This window comes from Perna viridis, chromosome 5 (assembly GCF_037379345.1).
Source record: "Perna viridis isolate PV_CMFRI_1.1 ecotype Kerala chromosome 5, ASM3737934v1, whole genome shotgun sequence".
NCBI lineage: Eukaryota > Metazoa > Mollusca > Bivalvia > Mytilida > Mytilidae > Perna > Perna viridis.
Window position 1 is genome coordinate 12,809,806 of NC_142449.1, and position 12,011 is coordinate 12,821,816.

Consider the following 12,011-nt stretch of genomic DNA (forward strand, 5'->3'; position numbering starts at 1 on the left):
AAAGTTTGTTCGGTTATCCATTTTATTACTATAAGCTAAAGAAATAACATTTTTTACTTAAAAGTGGTTAGAATAGCACATATCGCAAGAAGATTCAAGAATATCTTCTATGACGTCGCATTCAAAATGATGAAACTTCAGAAAATTTGGTTGCTAAGGACTTATTTGCACTAAACAATTAAATTTCTTGACACAAACTACATTTTCTTACTCAGTGCACCTTAACCTACATAGGAAATTGTGGTTTCTATGGTGAAAATCCTATTTTTTCAGATGTAGGGTTCCCAAAAACACGTCATAAGGTAGTACAATACAGTTAGGTCATTTCTGAAAATTTGGTTTTTTATTTCGTTAAAAAAAAACTGTTTTGAGGCAGTGGCAGTCCGCACAGAAATTTCTTGTGTTTTGTCATGAAAAAGTGCATATTTTTGAAATCCTTGGTGTGTGGAGGTTCAACTCAGTGATTATTGTTATGAAATCCATAGCCATGGTAATATACTGAAATAAAATATTACTGAGTTTTAGTACAACTCAGGGGTGCCTTTCCATAACTTACAGTCAATTACTATGTTTTATAAAATATCAGGCACTTAGACACTACCACAGGATGAAAGCGTGCATGGAGTAGGTGGAAAAAGGGTAAAAATAAATAAGACCCTTTTCGATTCACAATTTTAGTTCCAAAAGTTAGTGCGAAATAAGATATTTTGAAAATCAGCCATCTGATGCTGAGGAGAGAAGCTAATACGGTAGGAGACTGAAACGTTCCGGATACAATTCTTCATTTAAATTACACCTGTTTACCATAACATATATTACATCTGTCTATGTATAAATGCTTAACTACATTTAAACAATATATCCACCAAATTTCAACTTTTAATTTTAAGTTTTACAAAATTTGACCGGGGTAACTTAGTGTGCGAAACAGTGCGCCTTAATGTAACTGTATAGTGCACCCTTAACAGGAAGTTATCGTGTTCCGGACATAGGTCCGAGGTTCCGGAGAGTGGTCCGAGGTTATAGATTGTATCTTGTTGACGATAGTATAACTTGCCTTAACAGGAAGTTATTGCTATATGGAGAATTCCTCGCTTGTTGGTGTCTGTTGTGTTGTTCCCCTGTGCCATGTGAATCCAATCCGTATTAAGGAATTTAATAACTTGATTGAGCACACCGTATGTGTGACTTTTCGTAATTTCCTGATGTCAAAATAACTTTTCATCCTGTAACATGTATTTTCTGTATAATGGTAATAAATTATAGATTAGTGACAATTCTCTTTATTTTGAACCCGCCTGGAATTGTGAGCAGCTTGGCTTCTGTGGTTAAAACATACCAGCCAAGAACTTTGCATATACTCGGCTGCCATGGCAGCTGCTTACACTTTTACAACGAGGGGTTTTCTGATAAAGCTGTTATTAGTAGGAGTAATCACCGTATTAATACCGTGCATTCACACCAAAGTGAACAATTCAAGATTCTAAATGATATAAGCAACATTTTGGGTGCACCGGCACCTAAAACAGAAACCGTCAATGCGTCGGTTGAAATGAAACACCACTTAATAACAGAGTGGGAGTTTTGCATTTAGCTAAAAAGAAATAACCTGACCTATAACGTGCTTTTTTCAATAAATCATTAAATTAACCGTCTCTATATTTGGGTACGCTGTTACTTCTGTGCTATTACATATTTACCTGTTGCCGTATATAAATAGATTAATGCAATTTAAAACATTTCCGGAATTCCATAGATCTCAGTTCGTTTGAAATGTGGTATTTATTACCCGGCCCCAACAAAGAAAATGCATTGTAATGTAACCAGAATAGAACAATGACAAGGACACATTTTTAGCGTGAGGACAAACTTGTACGGTTATTGTTACCAAATGGGAAGTTTTTAAATTAACTCCATTGACATTGCTTCTTTACACATAGGACACATGACTTTGAACTTCAGTAGTATATAAAATGCTTTACGGGAGTACAATTAGACACCCCGTCAGAGGTCTTCACCTGAACAGATTGGACAAATATGGCAACAAAGTTAAAGCTTGATACAGTCTTGTATGGCATGTCAAAGTGGATAAATATCAAGATTTTGTAATATTAGAAAATGAATTTTTAATATTACAAAATCATTTCTTTAATGTTAAAAAGATTTTTTTGCTTGCCATAGTCTTGTCTTGAATTTTGATTGTGATTAAATGTTTGAAACAGGATAATATTGTAATCAGAATGGAGACAGTCAAATAGCTAAATTACTTACAATATGACTTAAAATAAAAAGAAAAGATAAGAAGACAATCAGACGGATGAACAAAGTGCTTCCTTTAGATACAAGATTTTTTTTTGTTTCTGTGGGGTATGACAAAAAATAAAAAATCTAGATCAAAAGAAATAAACATTTCAGAATGTCATGACATTTGGTGGAAACGTTTTTAGATTTAAAGTCTAAAGATGGGAAATTGTCCCATATTTATATGAATTTAGCCCCTTAATTGAACATTTTAAAATCCAAAATAACTTTGTGCGTTTAGATGCGAAAGGTTCAGGTAAAAAGGAATAAGAAACAAACATTTTCCAGAGTAATCATAAGGTGGATATCAACTACATGAGTTCCATGTTTTGATAAAATAACATTTCGTTTGGTATTCTTGTGGTTGATACATTAATTTTGGTAGTGTAATTTCCTATATTTATTTAATTGTAAAGATGTTTGATTCTCGGTTTCTCACATACAAGAATAATGAGCATTTTGCTTAAGTACACAGCCTCATTTATTTATAGTCAATAGGCCATATATGGAAACACTAACCCAACCCCTTATGCGGAATTTATGGGAATATGATTCTAGCTGCAAAAACATGTCTACATTCACAATTTAGCTGTTTACAGTTTGAAAATTATCACAGAGAATCAAATTCGCTGCAAAAATAGGGTCAAATGCTTGAATTTGAATATTTTATTTTTTTTACCAGTTGTTTCACTTTGAATCGCAGATTTCAATCAATAATCAATCAGTAACAGATCAAAACGTTTGACATTATAATTAAGTATGAGACCACTACAATGATCAATTGTATTTTTTAACAAGCATTTAATATGTTTTATTATGTCAAAATATAGTTTATTTTTTTCATTGGCAAACTTATACTAATTTGCAATTCTGGTCGAATTTGGATGGCTAGCTTATGCTTCGATTGTTCTAAGTAGTCCAATATTTCAGACAGTTCACCGGGGCCAACTCGTCTTGAAAAAAATGAAGATGATTTTAAGGCACCTTCGTATCTTAAACTTACGCATAGTTTCATTGTCAAATAAAACTTAATGATTTTATATTGTGAAACGAAGTAGTGGGGATAAGAAGTAACATTGGTATTATTTTTCTAAGCATGGAAATTTATTACAGTTCTTAATCATGTTTAGCATGGAGATTTCTTTACATTAATGACCTGTTTGAAAAAAAGCAAACAAACTAATTTGTTGGTGATTTTTTCTCCAGTGGCCAAAGCCTTTGTTGACATATCACTACAGACATTTTGTGGCATTTATCGAAAGCTGATTAATCGATATAAAGTTTATGTTTCACAAATGAGAAAAGATATTTGTTTATGCCTTGATAACCAACCGAACCCGACACTTGCTTGCTACATTGGTGTAGCTCTTTTTTGATAAACGGTTTCAGAGGATCTACAGAGCTAGATTATATGACAAAGTGGTGTAAACACATTCTTATTTCTTCTCATTTTTTCCCATCCAGGACACGGCATTCTATGAGCAACGCGGCGGTTTTTTTCTAAAATAGCAAAAGACCCTTACTTAACTGGCCCTTGCTTCCAGTTTGTAGTGAATTCGTTTTACTCATTTACTTTTGTTTCAATGTGCGCGTTATTTTGGTTATTTGATATTCTTTTTGTGCTTATGTGTGTATTACCCCTGTTTAGTCACTATCAAATGATGATGTTCTTATCGATTGCCATTTCTGGTTCTCTTGATTTTCTATCCTAATTTGCAAATTTTTAGTCACACTACCATCACGTTATGGCGTTGAAATCAGAGGGAAATATATAACATATTTGTTTTTTTTTAATTTTGAAAATATGTTCTTCACATTTAATCAGTAAATTTGTTCATCATTATAAAAAAAGTTCAGCGTTTAAAATTTGAATTGTCCTATGTAATACAGTGATTCTTGACCTTCGAAATTCATTCGTCAATTTTTTTTTAAATAATTATACACCATGGAACATTGTAAAATTAAATGATATCACCGTTGGTTTATAATAGGATATTTTCTTCTGACTCCACTTTGAAAGTGCGTGTCAAAGAGCTACATTATTGTAGCTAGACTCTAACAGGATTTTACACTATTGTAATGTTACGGATGAATCTAACGGAACAGAGAATGCTCAATTGTATGGGAGTTCATGTTGAAAGTTCTTTTTTTTTGTGATGTCTTGTTTCCTTTATCCTCAGTTCCTCAGGTTTTGTATGCCATTCTATTTACCCTGTTCAATACTTTGTTTATTGTAGATTGTTTCTCGTTCTTGCCTTTACCTTTAGGCCATGCATTTGGATTTGGTGTCGCTTAATTATCCTATTATTGACGCTTTGCTATTTTTACCCGATGTTTATTTGAGTTTATATACACATATAAGTGGAGGATTGATTGAAATATGTCTATATTATACTTGTGACAACTCGTTTTAAGATTGAAGTTTTATTTCTACAAGGGGCCCCAATGATGTTATGATTTTTAGGATCCACATTGAAAATGATACCACTACGGGAGTAACAACCGATACCTTATTTGATAGCTTTAAGCGTGGAATTTAATATTTCGGGGATTTGATACATCGCATCTACCCTAAAGAACTTGAGATAAAGGATACTACAGATACTGTGAAGTCAGCCTCATATCTTGACCTACACTTAGAAATCAATGGTAAAGGAAAACTATTGACCAAACTTTACGACAAACGTGATGACTTTTCATTCAGAATTGTCAACCTTCCTTTCATCTGTGGCAACATCCCTTCGGCTCTTGCGTATGGAATGTTCATATCACAACTCATACGCTATGCCAGAGCTTGCCGAAACTACGCAGACTTTGTTCGACAGGCATTTGCAGCATGGAATAGTTCGGACCACACTATTGTTTATTGGGAACTATATTTTTTGTCTACTTCGTTAACCTGATTTAAAATATCACAAACGAAATGCACAATACCACTTCCTAATAAAAATCGATTTGAAGTGGTATTATAGGAATTATTTAGCAATGACCTTTGCAGGTTGCATGGATGGATGTAATCGGTTGATTGATTGATTGTTGGGGTTTAACGTCCGAGCAGCAATATTTCAGCTATATTCAGACGATGAACATGAAACGGATGAAAAAATGAACATGAAATGGAGAAAAAAGGATGGGTCACAAGGATAATAGGGTCGACAAATTTTGATTGCCACTGAAAAAAGGGGGATGGGTAAGGTCGGGCAATTTAGCCTCTTGTGGCGGAGCGCAAAGGTTCCTACTCCTATCGAATACCACAGCAGGGTTCTTTAACGTATGAGGAACATGGCATCTTTCCCAACACGGTGCACTACTATGGTTTGCGGTCAGGTTTTCCGTATTATAGCCTGACAACCCCAGCATGTAACACGCCAGGGGTACCCCATTCCACCACCTGGGGCACACATCCCAGCTGCTGTGGACAGAGCGCCCTAGCCCCCGGCTAGGGTTCTGAGCACTATTTAGTCGCCTTTTACGACAAGCTTAGCGCTGCTGCAGGCCTATTCTATTGACACCCGGACCTGCACGGGAAGGATGTAATCGGACTGTCTGAATTACTTGAGACCGTGTATGCGGAAACTTCATCTGAATTAAACAAAAACAAAATGCTACCATACCCTGCGGCGGCCGGACACAACAGCTATGTGAAGTCTGTAGTGTGACATTGAAGTTAATCATCCAGAGGTCTCAGTTTGTTCCACTCAAGCTATCATGTGATCAGATGCAGTGACATGTTTTAGGCTGGGTCTTCCTGAGAATTTGTTATAGAACAGGTATTTTTGAAAAATACATGTATGTTATATCATACCGTTGACAAAAAACATTTATTATCAAGTTGCGGATGTTTCCAATGTAGGAAGCTGAGAACCTATGTTTGTTTAAAAGTCCAAAATTTTAGGAAATAGACATTGCTTTCTTATGAGCAAGAAATTAATTAAACTAGTTCTTTAATTAAGTAAGCTTTGAACAAATAAATGCTTGATTGCTTCGAAATAAGTAAACGCATCTGAAAAAATTGTCATAATATAGAATAAGGCACTAATATGACTAATGTTATTTATAAAAATATCCTTGAGAAAATGAAGAAAAAAATATTACAGTGTTACAGCAATACCATTCCTATTCGATAGATACACATTAACAGTGAATTTAAGACGTTATGAAAATATAATAACTGTTTCGCAATTAAATCGCTTAAAATTTAAACAGATATCTATTACATAGCAGGAAGAATTCGTTATGTCATTATGGTTATATTCTATACAAATCAGATTGTGATTTTTAATTCATATTTTCTTTGGTTCAAGGTTTTAATGAGAAGCTTGAATAACTACTGGTGGAATGACAAGAGGTGGAGATACGTAAGAAGGTCAGCGAGTTCAGTGAGTGTTGGCCATGCCATATTGTGCCGAAATTAGCCATACCATGCAAGAGTTTATTAGACTCAGCTAATTCTAGAAACCGACACAAGAAAGAGGGCGGATCAAGACGAATTCAGGTCTGTAAAGACACAAAAAAAAAAAAAAAAAAAAAAAAAAAAAAAAAAAAAAAAAAAAAAAAAAAAAAAAAAAAACGCTGACAGAATTTCTTGCTGAAACAAATCTCTTTATTGAGAAAACCATTTTACGAAAAAAAAAAAACAGGCGTAAGTTAAGTGATGACTCAAGTGTCGATGTTGATATTTCTAGAGAGTTAGGTGTTAAAACTATTTTCTCAATGGATGACAAGAAAGTTGACAAAATGTCTTTCTAAACGAAAGACCAAGCTATCGTTCTCAGCGCCAAGTCAGCGATCAAAGTTGATGATGATATCATCGCTGTTGATTTTCAACTTGTATTTCAACGTTTCCTAGCTAGAGAGAATGGAATGTACCATAACAAAGCTGAGATATTCACATATAAACTTTGTAGCCGTCCCAGTTCAATTTTTGACTCCAACGGTCTCATGAGAATGCCTCAGAAGTTGTCACTAGGAGACGCAATTTTGACAAAAGGCAATTATGTTGCAGATGAGAATCTTGATAAAGACTTATCCTTTGTAATTAGTAGTGGATCTATTTTCCAGCGGATAAACTGGACTAAAGGTCAGTCTTTTGCAGACATAAATTTTGTCAGAGATATATCGACTTCATTACGAAACCACGGTACTGATGTCATTGTTGTTTTGTCATTTGGTATTGCACTGGTCCTGAAGCAAAAGATGCTATACATCAGGGACGTACGAAAGGAATTGTTGGTACAGAGCTGACATTTTAGAGCTTACACCGTTTAAATCTAAAAAGTAGATATTTAGGCTAACAGAAAGAACAAACAAGCATTAATAAACCTTTTAGGGGACAGGCTGACAGAAAATAAAACAGTGAAAGCGAAGCTGATACAGATGTTTACAGCAGTTCAGTCTCCCCAAAACTGACAATTTTGTTGGGAGAAGATACATATATCTTTATTATATTGTTATATCATGCGGATGCGTCGCCCAATGTTTACTGGCATCAAAACTATACACGAAGTTATGGGATATTTTAAAAACCAAACCATGCTTGGCCCTGAAATGTATGCCCTAATGCCATTGGCTCATGCAATAAGTGGTTGCAAAACAACATCTCGCATGTTTCGTGTCTGTAAAGGATTCATATTAAAAAAAAAAAAAACTCGAAGAAAGTGACTCTGTTAGCTCACAGGCGCATGCATTTTGCAATACAAAAACAAAAGAGAAAGTTGTAAATGCAGGCGAGCACACAATCTCGTGGCGCACTATTATGAAAATTTGGACGTTCTTAGGTACAGAAATGTACAGAAAATTTGTTATTCATGTTAACAAACAAGACATGCGTCCAATTGCCCACTTACTCCAACGTTGCTGAATTTCATAGCATAAGGACATACTTATAAATGCAAACTTGGAGAAAAGGATGAATTAAATCCATCTGAATGGAGATGGAAACTGAATAATGAAAGGCTTGTTTTAATGAAGTGTTGTAAAGGTGCTGCCTCATCAGATCTGCGGAACATCATAAGATGTAACTGCAAAACAAAGTGTGTAACGAAAAGGTGTAGAAGACTGGAAAAAGTGGACTGGGTTGTTCGTCTGCTTATGGGAAATGTAAGGAAAACAATTGCTCTAAACTCCAACATTGTTTTTGATAAATGATACTCTTATATATTGACAACCGATGTCATGAAATATTTATTCAGAACGGTATCTTCATGTACCAACTGTATGCTTTTATTTGTTAAATAATTGACATCTTAAGGAAAATCAAATTTTCTTTTAAGTTAAAAAAAATGATATTGTCACAAATTTTTTGCATTTAGAAGTTTTTTTGGGGTGCCCAGATCACTTTATGTATTTGCCGTTAATGCATTTTTAGCTTACATACGAAAATTTCACTCTGTATCCGCTATGTAATAAAATTAAACAAATCTTTCAGCTCATATCTATATATTAAGAAAGCAATTTTTACCCCCCCTAAAAAAAAGGCATTTTCCCGTTTTCATTAAATGATGGAAAACGGTCACAGATTAAACGTTCCAATGAGAACAAATTGTGCTCCTCTACTTGTTGATTTACTCCTTCACTATTATGAGGCTGACTTTATAGGTGATTTGATCCGATGAAAGAATATTATTTAGCTAGATCCTTTAATCTCAGTTACCGCTATATAGAAGACGTATTATTTTTAACCAATCCTAATTTCGGTGATTTGATACATCGCACCTACCCCGAAGAACTTGAGATAAAGGATACTACAGATACTACAAAGTCAGCCTCATATCTTGACCTGCACTTAGAAATCGATGGTAGAGGAAAACTATTGACCAACCTTTACGACAAAGGTGTTACTTTTCATTCAGAATAATCAAAACTATCCTTTCATCTGTGGCAAAAACCCTTCAGCACCTGCGCATGGAGTGTTCATAACACAACTCATACGTTATACCAGAGCTTGCCGAAACTACGCAGACTTTTTGTATCGCGCTAGAATTCTAACAAATAGGCTTCTAACACAGGATTATGTTGCTAATAGATTGAAGTCATCACTGCAGAAATTTTATGGTCGTCATCATGAACTCGTGGATCGTTACAGTGTATCCATCTGCGCCATGAAAACGGATTTGTTCAACGTGTCATAGTATGCCTTCACTTTTTTGTCTACCCTGGACTTGACTTTTTATGAGCAACTCGGCGGGTGTTTCTAGAAAAGTAGAGGACGCTTACCCTACCGGTATACTTGGTCCATGCTCCGAAATTTAGTGGAGTCCGAGTTGCTCATTTGCTTTTGTTACTTTGTATGTATGATTTCAGTTACTTTGTGTTCTTTGTTGTGTGTGTCTGTTTTGCATGTCTAGTGTTTGTCCATGTATTGCATTCTTTTGATTACCGCTACAACCTTGATTCTCTTGATTGCTCTGACAATATTCCGTCCTTTTTGGACTAGAATGACTATAAATTGCATTTTGTTTTTGACGGTTCATATAAGGTGAGCCGGCATTGGCGAGTCCTAATATTAGCCATGATGTAGTCACTGTCTATAACAGAATGCAATATATTCCCCTAGCCGGTTATTTTCGATTTATACGAGAAAAAAAGCTTGTTATGCGATATTATATATATGTTAAAAATATTCTTCAAAAATATTAAACAAAGGGGGATTATTTTCACTGCTCATCATGATTTGCGATACGGTCCAATCAAATTTTAACACGTGCGTCAGTTGATAAAGCGATATTACAGGGGGAGGTTGGCATATCACAATATTAATTTGTTGACATCTTTTAATAGTGAGTTATGATTTATTTGTAATTTTGTTAATTCTCTTCAATATGCAGTCATTTTTGTGTAGTGTACACATGTACGAAATTCCGAAACTGATAAACATTGTCAGTTATCTGGTTTATATCCATGCTTTATTTTAATATGACGTGTTTCAAAACTCTTTTGGCCACAGCCATGGTAAAAAAAGTAATAAACACATAACCAAAATTTCGTGCAACAATTAGAAAATAAACATAAATCACCATCCCGCGGTAAAGCCATGGTAAAATGGAGTTTCCGTGATTTATTTTTTTTTAAGTTATGATAGTACTTTATACGCATAGCCAGTATTCAAGACAATATACCATTAGTTGCAAATTCGTAAGAGCATCATGACTTTCCAATATTTTTGTCTTCAGCACGCCTATAAACTCTATAAAAATGCAGCAAATCAAAGCAAAGTACAGTATTGATTTATTTATATAATTTCAGGACAAATGTTTAAGAGATTTTGATAACGCTGTATATGTACCTCATTTCATTTGATTGTTTACTGAAACGTTTGCCGGTCGTCGTCATGTCATAGTAAAACGTAAGTTCATTGTAATTTCATTCGTCTCATGAGAAAAGATGACCCATACGCGGGTAATTGGCACATGCCTATTGCAAACTGACCCAATAATTTCCTATATCAAGTCAGATACATCAAAGGAATTTTGTGCAAATTACCGATAAACGCATTTCCTTGGAGATGTTTTCAATGATTAGCTCTAGCAAATGGTAAAATTCTTTAATCAGATTAACGAATTAGACAGAATTAATGGTTCTCCAGGAAAAATGGAGTAGTCGGAACAATCCGTGCCCGTTAGTGCCTGTAGAGCACAGCTTAAAATATGTCTATAGACAATCCTACCTCGGGGATAAGTGCATTGCATTTGCCTCAGCGATTACGTGTTATTCTATATATTTCACGCTATGTAGAAATAATGAGGCTGTCTTCAGTGTGACTTTTTTCTTCTCGTGTCATAATCTGGTTTATGTTGAATCCGGGTCAGCTTAACTTCAGTGAAAGCAAAGTGTCGTTAAAAAGACACCCTGAAAAAAATCCACTATTGTTTTTAGCGGATATTGAACCGACTAAGGTACAAGACCACAACTAGTTTTTAAGTGCATTTCTATATACACATTTGAGCACATTATATATATTCCACTGACGCAAACTGAAATAAAACTTCTTTGGAATAAGTATAAGTACAAGCCTAGATGTGTATATAAAACTCAGAGAAAAAAAATTACCATCATTACCATGAAGTCAATACAAATGACTCGTAGATGGGGTTACATGGCAAATGAATTGAGTAAAAGTCCTAAATTTAGAGGAAGGTACCTACTATTAAAGTTGGAATACATACAACGAAAAACCAAGGATAATTATTTGTGGTATCATACCCGCAGTATATCAATATAGAATATAATAGAATATATTTAATTTCAATTAAAAAACTTTTTGCAGATCATACGACACTTACATGCAATAATGATGATTAAACAGTGACAAATATAATATATATATGATAAAATGATCCGATAAAGAAACACGGTAAATTCACGAAGGTAAATCATCTTGAACATACTTCAATATAATACAAAAGTAAAAAAAAAGGCAGCTACAAATGAACATTCAGACTTAAGTAGGATTGTGGCTACAGATAAAAAGGCAAGAATTGTTTGCTAGGAAATTGATTCCAGCTCCTGATGATGTATGAGATTACGGACATTACAAGAGTGATCATAGATCTCACCATTCGTAGACAACTGACGAGGCAGTCAGAAGTACAACGATTTTTTTAGCTTCAAAAATGTTATAATCAAAATTACAGCTTTCAATGTCACCAGAAGTGAATAAAGTGAATTATGTGAAGAGTAGTTTTGTGATTCAATCAGTAGTGCAGTAAATT